This window comes from Rhineura floridana, chromosome 4 (assembly GCF_030035675.1).
Source record: "Rhineura floridana isolate rRhiFlo1 chromosome 4, rRhiFlo1.hap2, whole genome shotgun sequence".
In the NCBI taxonomy this organism is placed as follows: domain Eukaryota; kingdom Metazoa; phylum Chordata; class Lepidosauria; order Squamata; family Rhineuridae; genus Rhineura; species Rhineura floridana.
Genome location: NC_084483.1, coordinates 125,650,073 through 125,676,818, shown reverse-complemented (window position 1 = coordinate 125,676,818; position 26,746 = coordinate 125,650,073). Strand labels below are relative to the sequence as shown.

Genomic DNA, 26,746 nt, shown 5'->3' with positions numbered 1-26,746 from the left:
GTGACAACCAGGGTAGGCCTTTTAGCTCTTCTAACAATAAGAAATACAGTTAAACAACAGTAACCAACACAGCAGTCCACAGTCTTTTTCCTCTGAAGTACATTTTCACATTTTTTAAAATTCCTTCATGCAAAAAAGATCAGCATTGGGAAATGTTCTCTCTAGGAAGGATGCACACACACACACACACACACACACACACACACACACACACACATATAGTTCAAGAAGATTGCAAATCTAATAGGAGATATTGCATTCATTTAAGGAATGGATTCATAACTTTGCAGGAAATTGGGTGTTTTACAGGGTAATGGAGTAGGCAAAACTATGATTACAGTAGCTTTCCCTCAGTTTTATAACCTTTAGCACAACTTAGAGAATAAATCACGTTTTGGTTTCATACATTTAAAAGGACTGTTCTACAGTCTTACTGAAGATCTATTATGCCAGCTATTTTAAAAGTTAAAACAGCAATAAAATTATTGATGATAGATAAAAACTTTTCTAGGCATGGAGCATGCATAGGACAGAAGAGCCAGACAAAGAAACTGAGGAAAATGCCCCTAGATATTTTCAATATACATTTTTAATGACATGAAGTGAAAACATGAGGGGGGCAGGTTAAATCTAATGCTGCCATTCTGTTTGCAGCACTGTTTTGGATGCAATGGGAAGTTATTTGTTTTCAGTTACTCCTGTAGCCCCCCTATGCCATCCTCCTCACGCTGTTCTGGTGGGTCCCCTAACCCTCTGAAACAGATTTTTTAAGCCACGGGGGGCTGCAGCAGGAAAATATCTCTACTAAATCAAAAGCACCCGAATTTTAGGGAAAAAATAGTGAACACTCTGAAGCTGACACATGTTCTGTGCAAGTTGAAACATGTTTATTCAAAAGTAAGTGCCATTGAGTCCAATGGCATTTACTCCCTAGTAAGTGAGTTTAGGACTGTAAGACTTAAAAGTAGTGAGGTTGTTTAGGAAATCTATAGGATTGCCTAAAGTCAATAAATAAAACAGTATGAGATGGAACACCCTTGAAAAGCTGTTTATGTAGAACCTTTTTTGAGCACGGTTTTCCTATGAAGAAAGAATTTGTCTATGGGAGGTAGAAAGGAATTAGGAACTCTTGGGAAGATAAAGTTCACCCTAATCTGGATATAGATGGAGATTAGCATCCTCGACGCCAAACATCTGAAAGCAGAGGCATGGAATAGGAAAGTTAATTTTACCATAGTTAAAGCTTCAGCTGTTCTTGAAAGCTCTGATGATCTTTGAGACTGAAAATAGCTCATGAGCCAAAACTAAACTGATACGTTCCAGTGGAATTCACTCCCCTTTTCTGTTTTCTCTGGTCAAATGTATGCGCCAATGAAAGATTGCTTGAGTTTCATTCATTAGTTACAGCTACTGAAATCAGATAGCCTCATCTCCCTTTCTCCTTCCAGCTTTGATAACTTTCATTTCAGCCATACTCCTAATAATTTAAGAGGTACAGAATAATAGTATAACAAATATGCCAGAAATCTGATAATCACTGCAAATTCAGAATTATTTGAGAGAGTGAGGCATACGCAAATCTGAATGTTTAAAAATGCTGTCAGTATAGGAAAAAAGCCTTAAATAACGACAACACTAAGCAGGTGAAGTGAACAGGTCCATAGTAATGTTTGGTGCAAGTCATTTTAAAACGTTGCACACAACAACCAACAGAATCGGTAATCAAACCCAATTCTCAGCTTAAAGACTCCCACATTAACCATAATGACATGCATTTGCAGAAAGAGAGAAAAGAGGAACATTAGCTAGCATTTCAAACAGAGTAGCTTATCCTGTGTCTAAAATAAACAACATAGCACTTTCAGGCAATGTCAAATGTTGACATTTTAGATAGTGATATTTTAAAAATGACAAATGTTTTCTTAGCAGAGAGAGATAATGTTTTTCTCAGCTCAACAACCATAAACTCAAGTTTAGATGTAGTGTTTTTGTTTATCTCCAAGAAAACAGTTTTAAAGCATGCACCTGTCAGTTATAACCTTGTTTCCTCTAACTTGGTGTTCCCTTCCATCATCATCTTTTGATCCTGATAAAAAGCTCCTCGTTGGAGCAGGTGTAGGTTGCCAATTAGGCTCACAACATTTCCTATTCCAAACTGTGCTGTGTACAGCGAGATTGGATACTTTAATTGCAGCAAGCTGAGGCCTTATCAAATACTGTCTACAGGCACTCTGGAGCCTCCATATTTGCAAGCAAATTCTGAATCACAGTTAATGCTTCCATTTGGACAATGCAGGACTTAAAATGCTGAAACTGAATTTTTGAGACACTCAGTCTTCCTTGGATGTTCAAGGGAGGAAAAAACAGTTGTTGCTGTGTTTACCCAGCTATGCCACATTGGCTTCACTTAGTAGCAAGGCAGAGGGATGATTGATTTTCACATGATTGCCACAAAGTCGCAAACCAGTAGAAAATCTTCTGCATCCTGATAGTTTCATGTGGCAGTCATACTCATAGTATGTAGGATCCGCCTTTTAAAGAGCAAACCTGGATTGTAACAGCAGCTCATCTTTCTGTTTAAATGAATGTGTTTTCTCTTTAATCCAGTTAGAACTGATTAGTCTATTTGTGTATTTAGAGCTGCTGGTTTTCTCTCTACATGTTGTTCTTGAATAAATAAGGATTTTGCTGCTGCTTTTTCACTTTAGGAGAGGTAAGGTGGAAGATCATCTCACATAGCAAGTGCTCTCCTCAATATGCACGTGAACAAAGGAGAATCTATAATAAAGTCTGAGAAAACTTACTATGGGAATGATCCATATGATGAGCTACTCTCCCAGAGCATGACTGCTGTATAGAATGCCTACATAGTAGAATTTCCACAGGCTGTCACATGGTAATAGAATCATAGAGTTGGAAGGGGCCTGTAAGACCATTGAGTCCAAACCCCTGCTCGATGCAGGAATCCAAATTAAAGCATACCAGACAGGTGGCTATCCAGCTGCCTCTTGAAGGCCTCCGGTGTTGGAGAGCCCACCACCTCCCTAGTTAATTGGTTCAATTGTTGTACCACCAAGAAGTGGTACCAAGAAACCAAGAAGTTTTTCCCTGATGTTCAGCTGAAATCTGGCTTCCTGCAATTTGAGCGCTCTGGGGTGATCAAGAAGAGATCCTGGCCCTCCTCTGTGTGACAGCTTTTCAAGTACTTGAAGAGAGCTATCATATCTCCCTCCAGTCTTCTTTTCTCAAGGCTAAACATGCTCAGTTTTTCAGTCTCTCATAAGGCTTTGTTTCCAGCTCCCTGATCATCCTCTTTACCCTCCTCTGAACCAGTTTGTCTGCATCCTTCTTAAAGTGTGGTGTCCAGAACTGGATGTAGTACTCAAGATGAGGCCTAACCAGTGCTGAATAGAGGGGAACCTATACTTCACATGATTTGGAAACTATACTTCTGTTAATGCAGCCTAAAATAGCATTTGCCTTTTTTGCAGCCACAACACACTGTTGGCTAATATTCAGCTTGTGATCAACATGATGATAAAAACTGTACTGGTAATGTGTTGGTCAACAAGGAGAGGAGTCATGGCTGAGGGTGAGAGCACATGCTTTGCACACAAAGCTTTCAGGTTCACTCTCTGGCATCTCCAGCTAAAAGGATTCAGGATAGACAAACGAAAGTACTTCTTCACACAGCGCATAGTTAAACTATGGAATTTGCTCCCGCAAGAGTCAGTGATGGCCACCAACTTGGGCAGCTTTAAAAGAGGATTAGACAAATTCATCGAGGATAAGGGTATCAGTGGCTACTAGCCCTGATGGCTATGCTCTGCCTCCAGTCAGAGGTGGTATGCTTCTGAATACCAGTTGCTGGAAACCACAGGAAGGGAGAGTGCTCTTGCAGTCAGAACCTGCTTGCTGACTTCCCATGGGCAACTGGTTGGCCACTGTGAGAACAGGATGCTGGACTAGATGGGCCATTGGCCTGATCTAGCAGGCTCTTCTTAAGGATCAGGAAACAGATGGCTGATCTTTACCATAGACTAGAGAGCTGCCGCCAGTCAGAGCAAACAATACTGGGCTACATGGAACAACCAGCCCCAGAATTACAAGCAGTTAAAACTACAAAGGGTTTTGTGTAGGGTTGCCCAGTCAGAAGCATCCCAAACCCTAAGATTTCAAGGGCAGGCCCTAGAGATGTCACATGATGCCATTAAACATGATACGTTAAGCATCAACCATAGTTACTTGGAGCATACCACTCAAACAAAAAAGTTATCTGATTGGAAAGTAGGATAGAAATCTTAGCTAAATGAGGATGTTCCTGGGTCTAGCTGAAGTGACAGGATCATTCCTGCTCACCTCCTGAGGGAGCCTGGGTAGGGAGCATTTAATCTAGCTTACTTGTTACTCGCAAGAAAGGTTTAAGTGCCCCCAGGCGAGGCCACTCACCAGAAGGCCATTGTAGATAGAAGGGAGCCTAGTGTTGTGAAGATGTTAGATAGGAGCACTCAGGAGTAAAGATGGATGTTCCTGAAGGCTGTAAGTCTAAACACACTTTACAACACAGTCCTTTTCTCTGTTCACTCAAATGTCCCATTGATTTACAGCACAATCCTAACCATGTCTACTCAAAAGTAAGTCCTACTGAATTCAATGAGGCTTACTCCCAGGTATGTAGGATTAGCATCACAGCTTTACTCTCAGAAAAGTGAGTATAAGATTGAAGTTTCATATTGGGAAAGTTTTCAAAACAGGCTATGAATTAGACTAATAAACTGCTCTCTTCAACAGCCCAGGAAAGATTAAACTTGTTTGACTGCTTATAATTAGTATAAAGTATAATACATTTTAATGGCATATAAGCTGCAGCATGCACACTTTTTAAAATTTCTGTTCAAAAATTATTTGAATGATAAAAAGTATAATATGCTATTTTTGCAGGTAATTAAAAACCTGTATGTACATTATTATTATATTCATAACTGAAATTGTTTAGTCTGCATGCCTACCAAGATCCTGCTGTGATCTTCAGTTGTAGATTTCCTGCTGTATTATTGTAGAGAGAAAGGCAATCTTGCTGCTGCTGCTGAAAGTTACACACTCATGCAACTTCTGATGTGCAGACCAGCAGGAAAAGGAAGCTATTTTTAGGATTTGCAGTGGGTTCTAGCTATTGCATGGAGGTCAACAAATGTCTCGTCAATCACAACCCTGACTTCACTTATTGGCTAAAAACCTGAAAGGGTGGGGATCAGAGCAGCTGACTTCTAACAGAAGTTGCAGGGGGTGGCTGACATTTTGGTGTATATCTCTTGAACCAGACCACCTACAAACTTATTTTTTTAAAATGAAAGCTAAGAGTCCAGAGATTGGGGTGACTCACCCAGACACCTGGAGAGGACCCCCCCAAAACCAGAGTCTCTGGGTAAAAACTGGAGACTTGGTAACCCTAGTTTTGTAGTACCTTATACTAAAGCTGCAAGTCTATGTACACCGACCTGGGAATATGCCCCTCCCAATATGATAGGGCTCACTTTTGAGTAGACATGCATAAGCTTAGATTACCTCAAACATACTGTGCCATAAACCTTCATGTCCAGTTTGTCAGGTGCATGAAGCGGTCACCCAAATGTATATACCCTTTTGAGGAGAGTGAAAGAGAGAGAAGTAGAAGAAAAAGGTTTTTCTTATCCTCACACTGTGAATTATCTTTTCATCTCTGTACTCTTGAGTATATATACCTATCCATTAGGTGACCACTTCATTCATCTGAGAAACTGTAGCCGGAGGCTTTTTGTCGTTTATGCTGCCACAGACAAACATAACTTTTTCTCTGGAATAAAAAGCAATTATAACCTTTATACTCTGACAGGAAAGGAAATCTGGAAATGGTAAAAATGTGGGGTTTCCTTTCCAAAGATTTTAGCATTCCAGAAACACAGCCTTGTGTTCTAGCACTCTAAGTACTAAACACTTTAACTCAGAAGCCCAATTGATTCCAGTGTAATTTATTTTGATAAAAGTGGGCTTAGGTTTTCAGCCTAACTGCCCAGTCCTAGATATTTTTTATTTGGAAATAAGTCACCCCAAGTTCAGTGGGGGTTACTTCCTGATAAGCATGTTTTGGACTGTAGTTGAAGCATAATCCTGTAGTATATGTAATCAAAACCAGAATATGAAGGATAGGTTCTCGTATTACATTAAATGATAAGTCACAATTTGTGCAGATGTAATGTGAGCATTACACATTGCATGCACATATGTGCAATGGTAGCCAATAACCTATTTAGATGAGAAAAGTCGCTTCTCAAGAAGTGGCAAGGGGTGACATTTAACCCATCCCCCTTGTTTCAAATCCCTACTTCAGATTGCTTCCAAAGTTGCTTTCCCCCTGTGGAGTTCCCTCACATTTTCCAGTCTAAATACACTCAAATAAAAGATCCAAAAGAAGGAGGAGCTTCACATTTCACATATATACTGCCATTGTTACATAAAACCAGCATGTGTGGTCAGATGAGAGTCTCACTAGTGAGAGGGCAACTATGTCTTTAAAATGTGCCGTGAGAAAGCGCCAAAGCATCAACATTCAAGAATGAGAGAGATGTTAAAACTCATTCTAGGCAGCTGCTTAAAAGAGTCAATATTTATCTCATTCAAATCTAGCTTGTAAAAGGAAGCATTCCTAACAGAGTGAAGCATTTTGCTTTCATTTGCTTGATATTCATGAATAGTTCTGTGCAGTTACACACACTGTTTATGGTGAGACGTGAGTGCAACCACAGTGGCATTGATAAAGATACATTTAAACGCCAAACAGTAAAGCTTTCCATAAAACAGCCCTTTGTAAATTATGTATATTTTAACTCAGATAATAAATCCCATTCAGCTGGTTTGGGTGTCAAATGTGAAATTTGTTTGATAAAATGCAGTTACAGATCATTCTGAAACACAGCAACTTCAGATTAAAATCAAAGCAAGTACCATGATGCTTAAACCCCAATTTGCTTTAGATATCTGTTGGGCTTCTTTTCCAATTCCCAAGTGATGATTATTGTGGAACTGATATTATAAGCAACTGTTCAGATCTAGATAAAAGTCAATTGATTTTTCAGGGGACTGCCACCTGGCAATCATCTCATTTCCTGATTTAAGGCAAAATATTATGCATACCTCAAATAACGTAGATGTGTTCATCTAATAAAATTAACAAAGTAGAAACAGTCCTAAGGGATCGTTTCCAGTATTTTACTTAGATGATAGCAAATGTTAAAGACTATTCAAAACCCAAAGGAGATGCTCATGCAAGTAATTCATTTATCCCAAGTGTTTCCTTGTTAGGACAAAAAAAGGTATTTAGTCAACTATTCATACTACTGATGTGAATGGGACAAATTAATTTTCAATCAACCATTAACAAAAACAATACTCATTTCAGCTGCAATACTATAATTAATGACTGAATTGCATTTAAATGTTAGTATATGTCTGAATTCCAGGGAACACAAAGAAAAACATTTCCCTATAATATATGAAACTAAGAAATGGAAAGAAGCAATACAAAATAATTTTCTCCCTTGTAGCCTGAAAACACTTAGTATTAAATGATACAACTCAGTAATCTGTTAAGGATTCTGGTTACTTAATTAAATGAGTCTGTTGAGATAACATTCCTCCAACAATACTAATTTTCTGTATTTGTAAATGTTTTATGTTTAAACCATGGAGAAATTTGATATTGTCATGTCTGTTTGAGCATGATAGCAAAGCTGTAACCTTTATTTGCTTTCCCTTCTTTGAACAGACAAGAAATTTCACATCAAGGAAAAGGTAATAATTGGAAGTCATAGGTCATGAAAAGAAATGCCACAGAGATGGTACTCAAAGCCTTCTCCTGGATAAGTCTCAAGGTGCAATCGTACACACACTCATGGGATTTTGTCCCATTGACTTCAGTGGGGTTTACCTCTGAGCAGACATATATAGGATTGTGCTGTCAAATACTTTTCCTCAGCTACATCAACACACATGCTAAGCACCTTTCAACTATATAAATATTCCACGTGCAGCAATTTTGCATTAGCTCCACATAATCTGTATCAGCATTAATTAACAGAGTGCAGAGTGCTTCTACATCTGTTAGCTATTAGTCTTTACTCTAATTTATTAGATCCTTATAATTTACCTCAACAACTCATCAGGACAGGCAGTGAATGAGTACTTGGCTCATGATGTCAAAACAGTTGATGGCACAATCATAATTTTATTTTCATTTATTTATTGATGTCAACGGAAGAATTAAAATTTATTCTCTATGCTGGCTGAGGCTGTCTTTCTTAATGTGGGCCGCTACTATTAACACAGGTCTTAGTATGCTACAAATTGTCATAACACTTTTGGTATGCCAGAAATGTCCAGTGACACAGGTCTTGAGGAATAAAAGAGATTAGAATATTATGATATAGTTCCATCTGATCAAATAAAAAATAGCATAGTGTTGGGTTTGTTTGTTACTGTAGTGACTTAGTCAAAAGAATATATGAATTATTTATTTATTATTATTTTATTTAATTTATACCCCACCCTTCCTCCCAGAAGGAGCCCAGGGCGGCAAACAAAAACACTAAAAGCACTTTAAAACATCTTAAAAACAAACGTCTTTAAAACATATTAAAATAAAACATCTTTAAAAACATATTAAAACAAAACATCTTAAAAACATCTTTAAAGAAACAACTTAAAAAACATCTTAAAAAGCATCCAGCACAGATACAGACTGGGATAAGGTCTCTACTTATTTAAAAAGATTGTTGAAAGAGGAAGGTCTTCAATATGTGTCAAAAAGATAACAGAGATGGCTCCTATCTCATATTTAAGGGGAGGGAATTCCAAAGTGTCGGTGCTACAACACTAAAGGTCTGCTTCCTATGTTGTGTGAAATGGACCTCCTAAGATGGTATCTACAAGAGGCCTTTACCTGCAGAGCGCAGTGATCGACTGGGTATATAAGGGGAAAGACGGTATTTCAAGGAATGAAATAAATCCATACTTTATTTATATTTCTGTTATTTATATGCAGTATAAAGATCCCTCCCTTCCATTAGTGAGGCTTTAGAGGGCCACCACCACATCTGCAGCCCGCCCTACCCCACTCAATTAAAAGAAGAACACCAATTATGAGCAAAATGCCTGGGTGAATAAAAATGACTTCATCTGGGGCCTAAAGATTGATAGCAATAGCACTGGGTGCATTTCTCTGGGGAGAGCATTCCACAGTCAGAAAGCCACCACTGAGAAGGCCCGGTCTTGTGTTGCTACCCTCTGTGCCTCCCTCAGAGGGGGCACACAAAGGGCTCATCCAGACGATTGCAAAATGTGTGACACGCCCGCTATGTGTGTTCATTATTTTTTGGTTGTCCAAATGACATATCGCGCTGTTACGCATTTTTGCGGGTTAAATCCGCTCCTTGCAATACCGGCAAAAATGCGATTTGCTGTTTAAAATTGGGAGTCATCCACTGTGCCTTCAGGAGGTAGGATGCAATACCGCAGACTTTACAGCTGATGGGTGGTTCTTGGGCATTTCCCCTTGCCCCTTCTCCTCATTCCAGCCAATCACGTATCTGCACTGTTGCGCATGTGTGAGAATAAGCCTGGGAAAATTGAACCAATCATCGCAATGGTGGGGTGTTGGGGGGGGTGTCTGCAACTACTGCGCAGATGCATTTTATTTTTTGCCAGCCTGCAAACTGGGCGGCTGCTCTGGGTGAGATCTGCAATGCACAGCAAGCGAGAAAGGTGCTGCTGGTCAGTTTCACGCCTGCCTCTGGAAAGCTTTGTCAATTTCATTCTACTCGCTAGGGTTTTTGTTTCAAATCATTTAGCGCGGGAAGGAAAGGGAGAAGGAGGGGTGTGTGACACATTTCTTGCTTTTTTGGAGAAATAAGTGCAATTGCCAGTGTGTGTATCTCCTTAAATATCCATAGCGTTTTCATGAGGCTGAGAGGCAGTGACTGGCCCAAGGTCACCCAGTGAGCTTCATGGCTGTGTGGGGATTTGAGCCCTGGTCTCCCAGGTCGTAGTCCAACACCTTAACCACTACACCAGACTGAAATGCCCCTTTGTTGTGCCTCCAGGCTGGAGCAGCAAAGCGCTCTGGATTGGACCCATTGCCATCACATGATGGCAGAATGGCCAGCTTAGGATCAAATGGATCTTATGCCAGTGTTGCCCAAATGCCCTGTTTTGCAGATTTCTGCTGACAGCTGGCGGTAGCTTTCACCCTCCTGCTGTTTGGGTGGGTCCATTGGGGTACTCCTTAATTGTCGTGCTGCCCTGCTGATGGTGAAGCTCCCCCACTGGTAGAGGCCAATGGAGTCAAGTAGGGCTGGAAAGAGTTACCTCTCGCCCCATAAAAACCTTTCCAGTAATGAGGATCAGGGGTTTGGATCACTCTGTTAGACGTATTTTGGCATGGATGCAAAATAGATATGTAAAGTTTTTTTTGTCCTAGATCAAAATTGCTGTCTTGTGCATTGCTTGAACTAATGGTGTGAGAGTAGCTGTAGGTGCTTAGGCTGAAACTGCTATTTTGATTCTATAAACTGTCTATAGGAAGAAAAGAAGCAAAAAACAGATCAGTTTGCCAGTTTAGGATAAACTGAAACACTTTCTAAAAAGGCAATTCAAACAATAGTGAAACTACTGAAAGCTCTTATTCAGCAGCTCTTATTCAGCCTCCATGCCTAAATAGGCCTAACCAGGCCTTTCCATTTGGCCTACCAGGCCATTTAGGCCAAACCACACCCATGTACCCTACATCTGACATGATATATGATGTCACGTGTGTCACAGATGTAATGACACTGAAAGGGGGTTTGCAGAGTGCCTGCAAAATGCTGTGCACCGGGCTTCTCAAGGTGTTAGATCTTGCAGAGGGTTGTGCACCTGGCTTTACATGATTCAATCAGCTGATCGTTGGCACTTATGAAGCCTGCTGCACAGCATTTTGCAAGACCTGATGATGATCAGCTGAATGTCAGTACTTTGCAGGCTGATAATCGAATGGCATTCTGACATCAAGTGATTTGACAGCCTCCCACCTGTCAAATGTGACATGTGGGAGATGAGAGATAAGGACCTGGCCCACCAGCTGGATCCAGTTCCCCAGCCCTGCTCTTACTGGTGCACTCTAATTTTACATTACCAACACACAGCTGGCCTAAGATACCTTGCTGCCTGAGGCAAAGCAGCAAATGGTGCCACTGCCCCCCCCCCCAGCAAGTGTACAGTATCAAAGAATGGCCAAGTTATTTTAACACCTAGGTCCAACCCCCCTCCCTCTCCTTTGCAGTAAAAATACAGTAACTACAAAGCATAATGGTGGGGGTCCAGTGATTTTGCAGCTTAAGAATGATAGTTTGAATATTTAGGGCTGCACACTTATTTGGCCATAAATCCATCTGCATATAATGTAAGTTAAATTACTTCCAAGCTAAAATGATGAAACTGAGGTTATCATACTTTGGACACATAATGAGAAGACATGATTCACTAGAAAAGACAATAATGCTGGGAAAAACAGAAGGGAATAGAAAAGAGGAAGACCAAACAAGAGATGGATTGATTCCATAAAAGAAGCCACAGACCTGAACTTACAAGATCCGAACAGGGTGGTTCATGACAGATGCTACTGGAGGTTGCTGATTCATAGGGCCACCATAAGTCATAAACGACTTGAAGGCACATAACAACAAAAACCTTTAGTGTACACAGTTTTTAACCAGCACAATGTAATTTAACAGGGATAGGTACCCCTAGGAAAAAGAAACCCAATGCACAGTTGGTATACTTGGCTCAGCAACACTACATGCGAGAAGGATCTTGAAATTGTTGTTGATCACAAGCTGAATATGAGCCAACAGTGCGATGTGGCTGCAAAAATGGCAAATGCTATTTTAGGCATATACAGAAGTATAGTTTCCAAATTGAGAGAAATATTAGTTCCCCTCTATTTGGCACTGGTTAGGCCTCATCTTGAGTACTGCATCCAGTTCTGTGCACCACCCTTTAAGAACTATGCAGACAAACTGGTTCAGAGGAGGGAAATGATAACCAGGGGACTGGAAACAAAGTCCTATGAGGAGAGACTGAGAGAACACCACATGTTTAGCCTTGAGAAGAGAAGACTGAGGGGTCATATGATAGCACTCTTTAAGTACTTGAAAGGTTGTCCCACACAGGAGGACCAGGATCTCTTCTCAATCATCCCAGAGTGCAGTACACGAAATAATGGGCTCAAGTTAAAGGAAGCCAGATTTCAGCTGAGTATCAGGAAAAACTTCCTGTTACAGCGATACGATAATGGAACAAATTACCTATGGAGGTGGTGGGCTCTGACGTTGGATGCATTCAAGAGGCAGCTGGACAGCCACCTGTTGGGTATGCTTTAAATTGAATTCCTGCATTGAGCAGGGGGTTGAACTCGATGGCCTTATAGGCCCCTTCCAACTCTACTATTCTATGATTCTAAGCTCCCTTCGTTAATTTGAACTTGCTTTATCAGAAAAACACATACATCACTCTCCAGCTTCCCTTCCCCCTCTGAACACTAACAAAAGCATTCCAGGAATACTTCAGATAATTTTCAGTTTAAAGCAGAATTATTGCACTGTTGGGATTTTTATTTCTTGTAATTCCACTCAGATCTCTGTGGCCATTTCAGTATTAAGGAGTCATAGTTCTACCCACCCTGCCCTCCTCCTGCAAAGATTATTCAAGTTCATATTCACAGCTGACAATTTGCAGCTGATATAATAATATCTGCTTAGGATCTAAAGGGTGGGAGTGCTTTTTGTATGCCAGAAGCATAAATTAAGTATCACAGACTCTGTAGAAAGCATAGGCTTGTATCCAGAGATCTGCTTGCAGAAGGGAATGAGTCCCCAGCAGCCCCTTCAAGTGGCTCCCCCTAGAACTGGGAAAACTTGCTGAATGAGGGTGGGCTGGGGTGGAAGGGGCTGATCAGTAGGGGGAGTTTGCAGGAAATCAGGTGGAAGCACCTTCTCTGAGCCGAGCTCTAGCTTATAGAAGGTGCCTCAGTCTGATTTCCTGCATTCAGCAGGTTCCTTGACTCTCTGGATAGCCTTTTGGGAGGGCTCTGGCAGATGGTGGAAGAAGTGAATCCAAGCCGTAATTGGGTTAAGATTTTAAGCCTTGATTTATAAACCCTAGTCCTGAAAAAGCCATATGCCTCTGTCGGTGGCTTCAGCAAGGTTGCTGCATCGTGTACCTTCAGGCCAAACTCTGGAACCTTTACATACAACACACACACTTTATTAAAATCAGTAATAGTCTTTATTAATCAACAACTGACAATTAATAATCAGTCAGTATAAATTACTTCATTGGAAAGATATATATCATTTCTAGGATCTGGTCTATTAGTGTGATGTTGTCTACCTACAGGACTTATATTGTGTTAGCATCTAACACAGAAAATAATTAAAATAAAATAGTCCTGTGTCCTGCTCCTAATTTATTTTTCAACTAAAATTCTCATCAAATATCATTTATGGCACTGAATTGATTGCCTTGCAATGTGTAGCTACCTCTGGCCATCCCCATTCGTTCCTTTTCCTTTTGGACTTTTGATCCTCTCCTCTAGTCATTCTGAACATCTGAAATGCCTTCGTCTGGAAAAGAGCCTGTGAAGCTTCAGTGGCAAGGAGTGCCAATGCCCAGCTATGGTTGGTCTGCCACCAATAGCCCTTCCTAAGTCAGGATAGCCAAGCTAGAGTAGTACATACTGTTGTAACCTCTTGTTTAGACTACTGCAATGCACCTATATGCAGATTTTCTTGAATATAGTCTGGATACTTCAGCTGGTGCAGAATGTGGCAGCCAGATTGTTAAATGGTGCTGCAAAGTGGGATTGTGTGTCACCAATCCACAGACCTATACACCAACTGCCTGTTTGCTACCCAGCCCAAATTAAGGTGTTGGCTTTGATCTACAAAGCCCTATACAACTTGGGGCCTGAGTATTAGAAGGAGGCTCTCTTCCTCATTACCTGACAGCCCATGCTCTAAGATTTGCTGGAGAGGCCTTGCTTATAGTTTCAATGATAGCCACACACTGCTGTGCAACAGCACAATGCAGAGCCTTCTCTGTTATGTCACCCCAGGATTCCCTCTAATTAGAGATATGGCTGTCCCCCATGTTACCTGTTTTCAGTTATTCTGTTAAGACATACCTGTTTTGTCGGGTGTATGGAGAAGGTTGATTTAAAGATGGGCTTTTTTGCTGCTGAGATGTGGCTGCTGAGATGATGATGTTGACAAGTTTTATTATTTTTATGCCTGTGGGTGATACTGTTGTTTATATTTAGTTGAGTTGTTTGGGAACCTTTGGGCTGAAGGATGAGTTCATAATAACAATACTGATAGGTGGTTTTCAACTAATGTGTCCTGTTAGTGCAAGGATTGACTTGCGCAACAGGACTTTCCCCCCTCTCCTCCCCTGTACACACCTCTCACCCTCCTCAAACCTGTTGCAGAGGGTTGGGGGAGCCCATAGAACAGTGCTTGGGGGGAGGAGAGAAGGAAAACATTTCATTGCAAAAGCATTGATGGAATGAGAGACCCAACACTATGTTGGATTCAACCCAAATAATTAACAACAACAATAAGAAATGTTAAAAGTAGCCTTAGGCATAGCCATATTACATGGAAATAAGTCCCACTGGTAACCCATTTTTGAAGGTTTGGGATATTACACAAGCAGTTTGTTATATAACGTATGTGTCTGTGACACACATAATAACCAGTAAGCCTGGATGGGGATGCACATACATATTGTCATATGAATAAGATGATGCATACTGACAGTTCAAACGGGGTTTAGATGAGCAGCATGATGCAGCTGGGCACAATGCGCAGAAGGTTCCTTTCACATGCATAGGACTGGTGTGTTAGTATGATTGTAATATGTAGGGAGAAAGAACCATTGAGAAATGGAATGGAGGCTTGATGCAGACCTTGACTTACATGAAAAGACATACTTTAGCTCAGTTCTGGGAGAAAAAGAATACATACAGCACAATTCAGTAATTTGAACTTCCTATGAGAACTGCTGTTCCTTTGAAAAAAGAAGACAGCCATGAATAACGCCTAAGAGAAAAATTGGACCAGAAATAAATGGCTTTTCAATGTTTGACCTTTGATCTCAATTCCCATTCCCCAGAGGCCATCTTTGCCTTCTTCCCAAGTGTTCTCACAGTTAACAAACGTGGATAAAGAGACTGAAGGAGAAACCCCTGCTTCAGCGTGGGACCTTAAAAGATTTCCTGACACTGCAGAAAAAGGTACCATTAGTCCTTCTGAATACCCATGTTAAATTATTGAAATGGAGGAAATTAGTGGTGATGATCAGAACCGGAGAGTAAGCCACAAAACAGGACACCTAATTCAGAGAAGCCAGTTGCTTGAGTAAGAGCTTGATATTCACCAATCAGTTTTATTTTAGTTTGCAGCAGAATGGCTATTTCGGATCAAGATATTGAGCAGAAGTTTGTTTTTTGGTGAACATATGGAATTTGTCAAAATGTTAAAGAAATTAGAAGTCTGGCATCTAACAGATAGTTGAATCCCGACACAACTATTTTTAATAGAAAAATAATTCCCACAAACACACGTCTACATAATATTACAGGGAAGCCTCTTTCTGTGGCTTAAACATCTATTTCTTACAGCCCATTCTTCCTTTAAACGCTTAGCTGCTTATAAGAGTCTCTTGATGTTAAAGCACTGATCAAATTCATACAGGAATAGAGCCTCATCAATGTAGTACAAGAATCAATAACAATATCACAACTTACACTGATATGCCTCTCCCAGTGAAAGTTCCACAACCTTGCAGTGCCACAAGAGCACAAGAAACCCCATTTAAAGCAAGGAGAATGGAAAACAATGGGATCTGGTAGAGTCAGACTCTGCAACGCCTTCTATTTACACTAAAGACAAATTATATAAATTTGGTTGATGATTACATGTTGTAGGAGCAGGATGCCTACGAACTGTCCAAGTTGACGCTTGCATTGCAGTGGCATTACAGATAGAGATACCTGCATAACTGTTTAGGAAAAGAAGTGTGTGTGTGTGTGTGTGTGTGTGTGTGTGTGTGTGTGTGAGAGAGAGAGAGAGAGAGAGAGAGAGAGAGAGAGAGAGAGAGAGAGAGAGAGAGAGAGAGAGATGACTCAAATGTTTATTGCCACATGGATTGACATTAATGGATAAAGAAGTATGGATAAACTTCAAAAGGTTTCCAGATAGTAGAAAGAGCTAATCTGGGAAAAGAATCCCAAAAACAGAGAAATTTATACATGCATATATAATAAATGTATTTTGTGATAAGCTGTAACTATACTAAAATATCAATACAAAAGCAAATGGAAAGCCAACAATACTTGTCTAGAAATGTTGTATATACCTTTGTTTGGGCCATAGGTGATGCCCAAAGCCATGGTTTGGATCAAACGGTACCGTATGTGAGCAGAAAGGCACTTCTGCTCACATAAGGGGAGAGTCAGTTTCCACCAATTTCCCCAAGTTGCAGCCCCTTTTTGCAGGATCAAACACCATTCTAGATTTCCGGCCCTCAGAAGTGGGGCTGCAGCAAGAGGGAGGAGCCAGGAAAGTCCCATTCCATAACCAGGTTCATTTATGATAAGCAGGATCCAATGCCATAGTGTGATAAACAAGACACAGAAGAAAAGAATATTGATATTAAACAAAGCTCCCTGGATTGAGAAAAGAAAAATATAGAAATATATTATTTGGCCTCTGTAATTAATAATTTTCTACAAAAATCACACTGAGAAGACTGATTTATTTAATTTGAAAATGATATAAAATGTCACATTAGTTGAGAATGAGCATAATGTTTAGTGTATCTTAAACTATGAATTAAAACACTTTTTATCATATCTAGTTGATATTAATTTGCTTGTTAAGCATCACATATTCTCAATTGCACACCAATTTATCTATTCATATAAAAACACAGGTGAATGAAATATGGAAACTGTAGATTTGTTTATTTTATTCTACTGATAAGATTTCACAGTAATCATTAGTGCTAAATACAGTCAGGACTTAGGCATTACCAGTTGCTAAATGGCTACAGAAGTGTCAGATGAATGAAATTTAAACAGACCACTGTTATTGTTTAAAAAAAAACCTTGTGAACTTATTTTCTGGAACCTACCGGGAACTGCAGATAGAACGATTCCTTCTAGCCCAGCATTACTGTTTCAGTCTTACATGGTAACAATGGTTCATTACATGCCTCGACCAGCAAACTCACCAGTGTCCTTGAGATCAATGAAGGTTATCAGAGGAATATACACAAGTCCTAGTCACACAACCTTATTTAGTAAATGAATGCAAGGCGTGTTTGTGTATGGATTATGTGCAACTGGCACTTCTATTTGTAGCTACACAAAGAGGCAGCTTGCATTTCCAGCCATTTTTTTTTCTAACAGAGCCAAAGATCGGGGGGGGGGGGCACGGCCTGTCTTACTAATTAATGAGGGTATGCATTGCTGATAGGTTAACCCAACCACTCCCAAGAGAAAATAGATAATCTTAAAACAGCAAATGTAAACTTCCAGCCTATTTTTGGCATTATCATAGTACTGTAATGTGAACTTTTAAAAGAGATTGATACAATGCAAGGATGGAGTGATAATTCTCCCTGTGATGTCTTACAAAGAACAGCTTGGTACAACTAGGGTTTCCTTAGCTTTACTGAAATACTTCAGATGAAATTATAAATGTACCTACAAATATTCACAGATTCAAAGAAGATGTTTACAACATGAGAATATTCAAAACAAATCAAAACAGTTGGGTTTTGTGCATTTATCTCTTCCGCTAATCGTTTCCTGGAGTGTCACGGAGAACCTCTGGCTGAATTTTCATTCTCAGATATTTTCCATTCCCAACACATATTACAAGAATAGAATTAGGGAAATCAGATTGCTCCTAATCTAGTAAAAAATGAAAACATATATGCTGAAGTGAGTGTGGAAAGATTAGATCACAGAACTGAACTTTATTCTCATAATTAACATCTGAATTGCACCTCCTGTGATAAAGACATTACCATTGATAAGCACTTAGGCCCATGTTATTTTTAGCAATTTAGAGAGGCAAGTTAGATTGCTAATATAGTCCCAGATAACACAACTGAATTCCACACTGTCCTCATGCTTCAGATCACACAGAGAATACCACAGCAGGAGACTGTAAAGGTCTGAAGAGTGCTGACAAAGAAAATACAAAGTAGTATGGAAGAGTGACGTTATGCTCTGGATTGTACAGACACAGCATTCCATTCTTGTTCTACTGTCATCTCTGAATGCTCTACAGATGGGCAGGAAACCAAGACAGGCTGAGAGCACATGATCATCCAAAAAAGTTTCAGACATACCCTAGGGGGCTAACAGGATGAGTAAATGACAGTTGTTTGCTTTGCTGGACTCTGGAGACTGTCCAGATGACAGTGTCATTATGCAGATACTAACTGGGCAGCCTTCAAGGCAGGTGAGGATATATACCCCAGGCAGCAAAACAATCCAATTATTTGCAGGAGGCTGGAGTAGGTGATAGGCCAACCTAATCACTCTGGCCCCTTGGCTGGAGGAAAACATTGGGAATTCATGTCCTCAAAGGGTAATGATGGGCAAAGGGATACATAGATTGTAAGGCTTATACTTGCGCTCTCTCTATCTCTTTGCATGCTACTCAATGCAATTAATGTTATATGAAAAGAGACAGACCCATTCTCTTCCAAATCAAGCTATAAGGTTTATTTGATATTGTCAGAACGGAGCAGGACATTATTACATTTTAATTATGGATAAACAAGTGGTGACAAGGCTTTGCTTGTATTCCTCACATCAAAACTTAGTGTCCCCGCAATGGCTCACTCCACCAGAGGCCACTTAATGGGTTCATGGCAGAGATCAGATCCAAATCAGGGACTTTCAGATTCACAGTTAAGCAACTTAGTCACTAAGCTATATCAGTTCTCATAGTAGTTCTGGTACCGAAGGAGTATTTTCCAAACTCCCTTTTTAATCAGACATCAAAAGCAAGGGTTCCCATATCCTCATCTTCCCCTTTACATGCTTCAGAACACTGGCACTTTTCCATACTGCTTCTCCACATCATGTTGTGGCCAGCAGGACTTGTTTGGTAAACCAGGTCAAGTTGGGGCCACACTGCAGATTATGATTAACACTTTTGTAAAAAAGTGTTTAAATTGGCCGCTTTTATTTGAAAGAAAAAGCAGGTTCAGGATCCAAATCCAGAATGTGCTCAGAAAGGTGAATCAGCTAAACAACTAGAAAAGTTTTACATATAGCAGAGGGTTAATATTTGCAGAGCTACAGGATTGTAGAAGGCCGCATGTGGCATAACATTTGTCCTATCATAAAAACACACACATCTTTGAAATTCCATGTTGTCTTTCATGCATGTTCCTGCTTTGGGACCCAGATAAATTGAATGGGCATTAATCTAGGCTACACAGCTTAGATGTCACCAGACACAGACAACAGACTTCTAGGAGAAAGCTGGCTAATTGTATGGGCAACCGGAAGGCTAAATGGAGGAGTCTACGTGTATCCCACCACAATTCTGTGACTCTTCACATGTTTTAAGACGTCAGAGGGATAGAGCTAGTGTAATGCTTCAGCTGGAGTGTTGGGCCTGGATGCCGGGGGGGGGGGAACCCAAGCTCCTCAACCTTTTGTTTAGCTATTTATCTTACTTGGTGACCTTGGGCAGGTCACTATTTTCAAACCCAGCCCATTTTGCAGGGTTAAATGTTCATTTAATTGTTACAGCTGTACCCTGCTCTTCCTCAATGGAAGACAGAGTCATGTTTTAGCCTCAGAGTCATGTTGTACTAACTCAAAGTAGGGAGAAGGGTGTAGATCACTCCTTTAGTCATTCCCAAATTTTATTTCTATTAATATAACAGGAAACAAGGCGACGGGGCAAACTAGAGAACCATTGTGTATCAGACTAAGATTTCAGAGATCCAGGTTCAAATCCCATCTCAACTATAAAGCTCAATGAATGACCTTTGGCCAGACATATGTAACAATAAATTTCCCTCCTACAGAAGATACATGTAAATAAAGGCAGGAGAGCCAAGTCCTCATGGAGGAAGCTATCCAGTGATGAATACAGAACAGGGACAGTTCAATATACCAAGCAGTTTATCCTTTAATTTCTTGATGACAGCTATTAGTATTATCAAGATATCTCTAGGGATCACTGTAAACCAGCCTTTCCCAACCAGTGTGCCTCCAGATGTTGTTGGACCACAACTCCCATCAGCCTCAGCCAGCATTGCCAATGGCTGAGGCTGATGGGAGTTGTGGTCCAACAACATCTGGAGGCACATCGTTTGGGAAAGGCTGCAAATGTAAACCAATCCATTATGCTCTCTAAACGCTGCCTATATATTGCCTTAGATTGCTAGATTTCTGCAAAAGGTTTCCATGTAGCTATAGAATGTTAAAATAAGATACCTGTTGACTGTGCATCTAAATGGCTTTACATGGATGAATTATTTCAGCTAATGTCAGCAGTAATTTATTTAAATGGTTTGATTTCAATAATCTTTCCCCCCCGCCTTGCAACTGTTTAAAGGACCACAAATGTCAAAATCAAAGAAGAGAGTTTTACATATTGGAATTAGCCTAAGTGCTTGAGGCACCATTATATGATTTAGGGGACACATGGAGTTCTAAAATTGAAATTATTCTACAGAGGAATCTTTAAATATTGCTTGGAAACTATCTTTTCCCCTTGATTACATGCAAATACTTGCCGTGCTCCAAGAGGCTGTGTGAGAGGCACAGAGAAAATGTCAGGAATCTTCAAGTCACAGACAGCCTTTGTGTACAGTTTAATCAGAAATGACATATTGGGAAATTACATAAAATATAACTTTAACAAATAGCACACATGGCCTCATTCAGCCACAACCTATAATAACCCTTCAACTTGGTAAAAAGAAAAACCAAATCCAGGCCTTGAACAATAAGATACATCTCCAGTTTAAGCTTAAAATGGGCTTCAGTTCACAAGCCAACTGAAGAAAAATCATACTTCGGAAGGCCAGAAGGTAGCACCAGTATTGCATAGACAAACTTCCTGTATCACACAGATCTGTTTCACTCTGTCTGCCATAACATAAGTCCCTGCAATCTAGCCTCAGGGCTACCATTCAGCTTCTCAGATGGAGCAAGTCTAGTGTGAACTAGCTCTCCCTGTGATCTCTGTATTCCTAAATGCAGCCTTTTAGCATGATTGTGAACCCTGTATGGCATGCATATTTATACCACCAGTGTGGTGCAGTGGTTAGACTGTTGGAGTAGACTTTGGAGACCAGGGTTCAAATCCTCAGTCAATCATGAAGCTCACTGTGTAACTTTGGGCCCAATCATTGTCTCTCAGCCTTAACCTACCTCACAGGATTGTCGTGAGGATAAAAGGGGAGGGGGAGATCCATCTACACCACCTTGAGCTCCTTGGAGGAAAGGTGGAATATAAATGCAATAAATAAAAAAATTTATTTTATGCCATTGTGATTTTAAATTTAAAGCCACCCTGCATAGAGCAGAGTTCCTAGAAAGGTGGGACAGAAATAGCTCTAAATAAATATATAAAATCATGGCAACAGCTCTACATGTACATACAACAATTGTGTAAAGGATTGTCTCACTCCTTAAATATCCAACTGATCACCGCACTTGGCAGGAGAGAGCCTTTCACAAATACCATCTCATGTGGAGGTCCATTTCATATTATGTAGGAATCAGGCCTTTAGTATGGCAGCACCTACCCTTTGGAACTTGCTCCTGTTGTATATTAGACTAGGGTTGCCAGGTTCATGGTCTGAGACTGATCCTGTATCTTTAGGAGAAGAGAAAGTCAGCCAAGTGCAGGTGTTCTTGCAACCCTGTAATGGGAAAAACCACAAGGTGGAATTCTCCCTTCCCTCTGCACAACTTTTAAAGATACAGAAGACCTCTGGGTTGCCAGGCCCCCCAAGCTACACAGGAAGTGGATTGGACTGTGAAAGACCAACCCAAATTGTGTTTGCATTTTTACAAATGTGTAGGGCTGTACAGTATCTCAGAGACGAGGTCAGGTCTCCTGCTCCCCTGGTGCATTCACTATAGCTGCCCAATTTCCTGCTTTTTAAAGTTTGATAGAAATATCTGTGGGCTATAGGTACGTTCTTAAACCACAAGGTTTTTGCCTATTAGTGAATATATCTGTTTCCTAGAGAAGAAATCCATAATACACTGGGGAAAAGTACTGAACTTCACCCTTGATTCCACTAAGGAGGGAAGGCACTTGTATGGTTCCACTTAGTGCAAAGTATTTATTTGTTCTTCTTATTTGATTAGCATATGAAGGTACAGTGACTGTGTGAGTGCTTTGGGGTGCTTTCTTCCTAATGCAGTTGCATAAGATCGTATCAGTCTTCACCCTTTTGACATAATAGATGAATCTTAGCATCTCCTGACAGATTCAACATGCTCATGTTTAAAGTGGCTTTGAAAGACCCAGGACGACTGGTACCTTTTTGAAGATTTCATTGTTTACTGTCAGTAGGACCTTCTGACAATCCCTGATTTGATACATATTTAGAAAGCAAATCAGGGAATCAAATGGGGAACTGATAGCTCTATTTTTGCAGCTTATATGCTTTGATTGCAAACCACAGTACACAGCTGGTGGGCTTCATTCAGTTTAGTAGTTTACAAGTAGTGCAGGTTTGTTGTAGAAGCTGGATGACCTTTCTGCTTGCTATTAGAGACTAAGGCAGCCATAATTATATACGCAGTCTTCTGAAAACAGGATTACTTTCCCTGTGTTACAGTTGTATCTGTAGGCAGACATCTATTCTTGATTATAAAAATTTCCACTGATGCAAAAGCATAACACACATCTCTTTCATGAAAAGTCAGCAACTTGCACACTTCAGGACCAGGCGATTGTCATGGTATTTAGTAACCACAGTCTTAAAGAAAAGTGGGAAAACCAAACAAAACCCATTTAGGGACTATCTATTATAGATTCCTACTACTGTTATAAATTAGAAGAACATGGTGCTAGGAACCAAGCTATTGGCAGGTCCAATCAGAGGGGTAGTCAGGAGTGCCATTTGGCCTGGGCCTCAAGCTCCAAAGGGCCTCAGGTTTAGATACTTGTTATTTTTGGGCATTTGATAAGTTTCACAACTTCTTTTTATGTGCTTCAGACCAAAATGCAACATAATTTCAGCAAATAAGAGATGTAATTTGGTAAAAAGATTGTTTTTTCTTAACTGATATAGATTTTATCATATTAAAACGTTTAACATGTTCATAACTATTAAATTACATCTGTTCTAATGGCACAAGACTAGACAACAAAGAAATCTCAAAAGATCACAGTGACAAGGTCATCTTTCTCAAACGAATATATTTCATGAACTTTAAAATTGGATTGCAAGCCAAAAGAATTGCTTCAAAAGATCCTCAAACTTGGACTCTCTGGGGTGTTTCCTAGTATCACAGTTGCATTGTATATTTGTGTCAGTTTGCCTGAGTGGCTTCAGATGAACACATTTTCAACATGTTGAATCAGAAGAAGAACTATCACCATTCAGTTGTGGGACAAGATAATTTGAATGGATCCATCATACTTAATCTCAGCTGTGACAATGCAGGAAAGCTAGATTTTTCCTCAGTGATTAGTGCAAAGGCTAGAAAGGTATTTGTTAAATGAAATAAATATTAATTACAGCTCATTCTGGTTTTTTTGGTGCTTTATTTTGTTTGTGTGTGTCATCCTTTATTATTATCATTGCTATTATTATTATTATGGCTAGGGGCCTCTGTGGGATTAGCTGTTGGTTCACATGAAATATTGCTGCCAAATGTCTCATTTAAAGTAAGTATAGATAGATGGTAGAGCATGGAAGTCTTTGCCACTAATAAATGCTAGAGATCAGCAATTTTGCCAAGTATCCAAGGCAACTATCATGAACAAAGCTGGATGGAAACAGAAACAAAGACAGTAATAGATGATAACCAGCCAGAGCAAATGGCACCGTACTTGAAAATGACATTATAATCTTGCTACAAAGCAACATAACATGCAGCACATAAAACTGACATCTGAAAGTGAACCACAAGCAGTCAACAGATATGGACTCTAGCATCTCATCAAAATATTCAGTGGGGAAAATGGCTGACACTTCTCTGTGAAAATTGTTTCGATGCAACTGTCATCAGCAAATTTGTAAGATTTTTTACCTAATTTTTTTACATATAAGATTCTTGTTGGAATATATGTGGTTCAACTCCAACTTGTGCGTTGAGGCTGCATGGGGTTAAGAAGGGTAGCTAGAGGGGAGACCTCTTGGTTGCTAGGTTATACCTGTCCTTTGGTCTCCTGCTGTCTCTTCCTTCCTGCTAGACTGATATGCAAAGGATGTTGATCACAGTTCCTTCCCTCCTTCTTTCTCTTGAGAGGGGAGCAGACATATTCCTTTGTCTCTCCCTCTCCTCCAGCATGAAGGCAAGCACTGGGCTCAATGCTTGCTGCTCCAACTTAGCTAGTTACCTAGATATAGGACTCTTTCCTATCAAGTATGTACTTCCAGAATAAAGTAGTTGTTTCTTATTTTAAAGCTTAAAGTCTCTGTCTGACTAATTTGCAGGGAAGGTATAATCTTTATCAAGGATTCAAACACACACTCATAAGCTTGCTCAATACTCTCCATTCCCAGCATCGCGACTCTCCGACAATTCTCTCATTTACGGTGCAGTTTAGTGACCCTTTACGTTTCAATAATCTGTATGACTGTTTTAGAGGTGCAAAAACAATGGGCTGGTTTGCGCATCACTTTAAACCCAGTTAGGCTTAATGATGGTTTAAAGATGAATGTGCAGAGTGAAAATTGCCACTTTGCTCCTACCCCATTCCTGCTGCTGCTGCTGTGCTGCAGGAAATGAACCATGGTTTGGCTTAGTTTTATGTCTGAATGCTGCCTCATGGTTTGTTGAAACAAACCATGAGTGGTAAGCCAACAATAAACCTTGGTTATACCTCATGGCTTTTTGGAGAGAGACAAACTATGAGTTTGGGTTCAGATGTAATGCTAAGCCAAACCATGGCTTAGCTTCTGAAGGCAGCAAGAGCAGGGAAGGAGTGAAGTGGCTGTGATTTTTCTTCCATGCACCAGCACACTGTGTGTTCATCTTTAAACCATAGTAAAGCTTAACTGTGGTTAAAAGTGATATGCCAAACAGGTAATAGTCTCATCCAATGCTATAGTGCCACAATTCCTATATTCATTTCCGTTACAGACCACATCCTCTAATTATATAAATGCACTGGTAACTAATATCTACAAAGCTTCATTTGTCTATATAGTGGCAAAGGATTTCTAGTAATGTGTTTTCTCTTGCAATGGCATGATTTGATCAAGCACTGATGCCAAGTATTTCTAGTAAACAACCTCCATTCAATTCAATAGGTAGGGCTTTCCTCCCAAACTTTCATTTCTGTGTGGAACTCAAAATGTGCAGAATTCTAATTGTTAAACTCAAACGGTTAAATATATGTGGAACAGTTGTTTTTAAAATGATGAGTATAACTTGTATTAGGATGCACATGTTAACATGGTGAGGGGGGTTGAGAGTGTCGAAGCTGAGAGCAATGAAGTCAGGAGTCTAGACCAGACACACCAAACAGGATGCTCAGTCATGGGGGACTGGAATGCAAAAGAAGGCAACAGAGAAGAACTAGAAACTGTGGGAAGATGGGGCATAGGAGGTAGAAATGAAGCAGGAGAGAGACTTATTGAAGTCTGTGAAGCCAATTATTTGTTTCTTGAAAACACATTTTTCGAGCAACCGAAAAGACAACTGTAGATGTGGACATCACCAAATGGTCAATATAGGAATCAAATTGATTATATGATTGGTAGCAGAAGATGGAGAAGTTCCATACTTTCTGCGAAAACAAGACCAGGAGCAGACTATGGTACAGATTATGAACTGGTAATATCAAAAATCAGAGTAAATCTAAAGAAGAAGAACAATGCCAAAATACAATTTAATCATAATGCCAAAATACAATTTAAATAACATCCCTGAAGAATTTAAAGATCAAATAAGGAACAGATTTGAGGCTTTAAAACTAGCTGATAGAGAACCAGAAGAACTATGGATTGAAGTCAGAGACATTATCAGGGAACAATGCAAAAAGACAATGCCTCTAATTAAAAAGAGAGAAAGACCTCAGTGGATGACTGATGAAACTCTTAAAATGGTTAAAGAGAGAAGGAAAGCAAAAGGAGACAGAAACAGAACCCTAAATGCAATAATACAGTAAGTAGGGACAAAGAAAACTACCACAGTAATTATTGTACAGGAATAGAAGAGGATAATAAAAACGGTAGAACAAGAGCCCTATTCCGAAAGATTAGAGAAATCAAAGGGAAATTCAAACCAAGAGTAGGGATGTTGAATAATCAACAGGGAAACACACTGACTAACAGAGATAAAATAAAAGGAAAATGGAAGCAATACACTGAACAATTATATAAAAGAGATGCAAGGATGACAGATTCATTCACGGAGGAACTGTATGAAGAACCAGAAATT

The 26,746-nt window shown here is 39.9% G+C and overlaps 1 protein-coding gene across 7 annotated transcripts in view; it reads right to left on the bottom strand.

The window, feature by feature from the left end:
* The window catches only part of PACRG (parkin coregulated), a 444,517-nt gene that overhangs the window by 73,014 nt on the left and 344,757 nt on the right, over positions 1-26,746 (bottom strand). The window contains exons 1-2 of one of the 7 annotated variants that reach the window (XR_009762317.1): positions 17,263-17,355; positions 16,046-16,128 (exon numbers count right to left, since the gene is read on the bottom strand). The exons of 4 other annotated variants lie outside the window; for them this stretch is intronic. The gene's annotated coding sequence lies outside the window, so the exon portion shown is untranslated. Of the gene's footprint in view, positions 1-5,009; positions 5,113-16,045; positions 16,129-17,262; positions 17,356-26,746 lie in introns of those variants that run through there. 2 more of the 7 variants (XR_009762312.1, XR_009762313.1) reach the window with 2 other exon arrangements.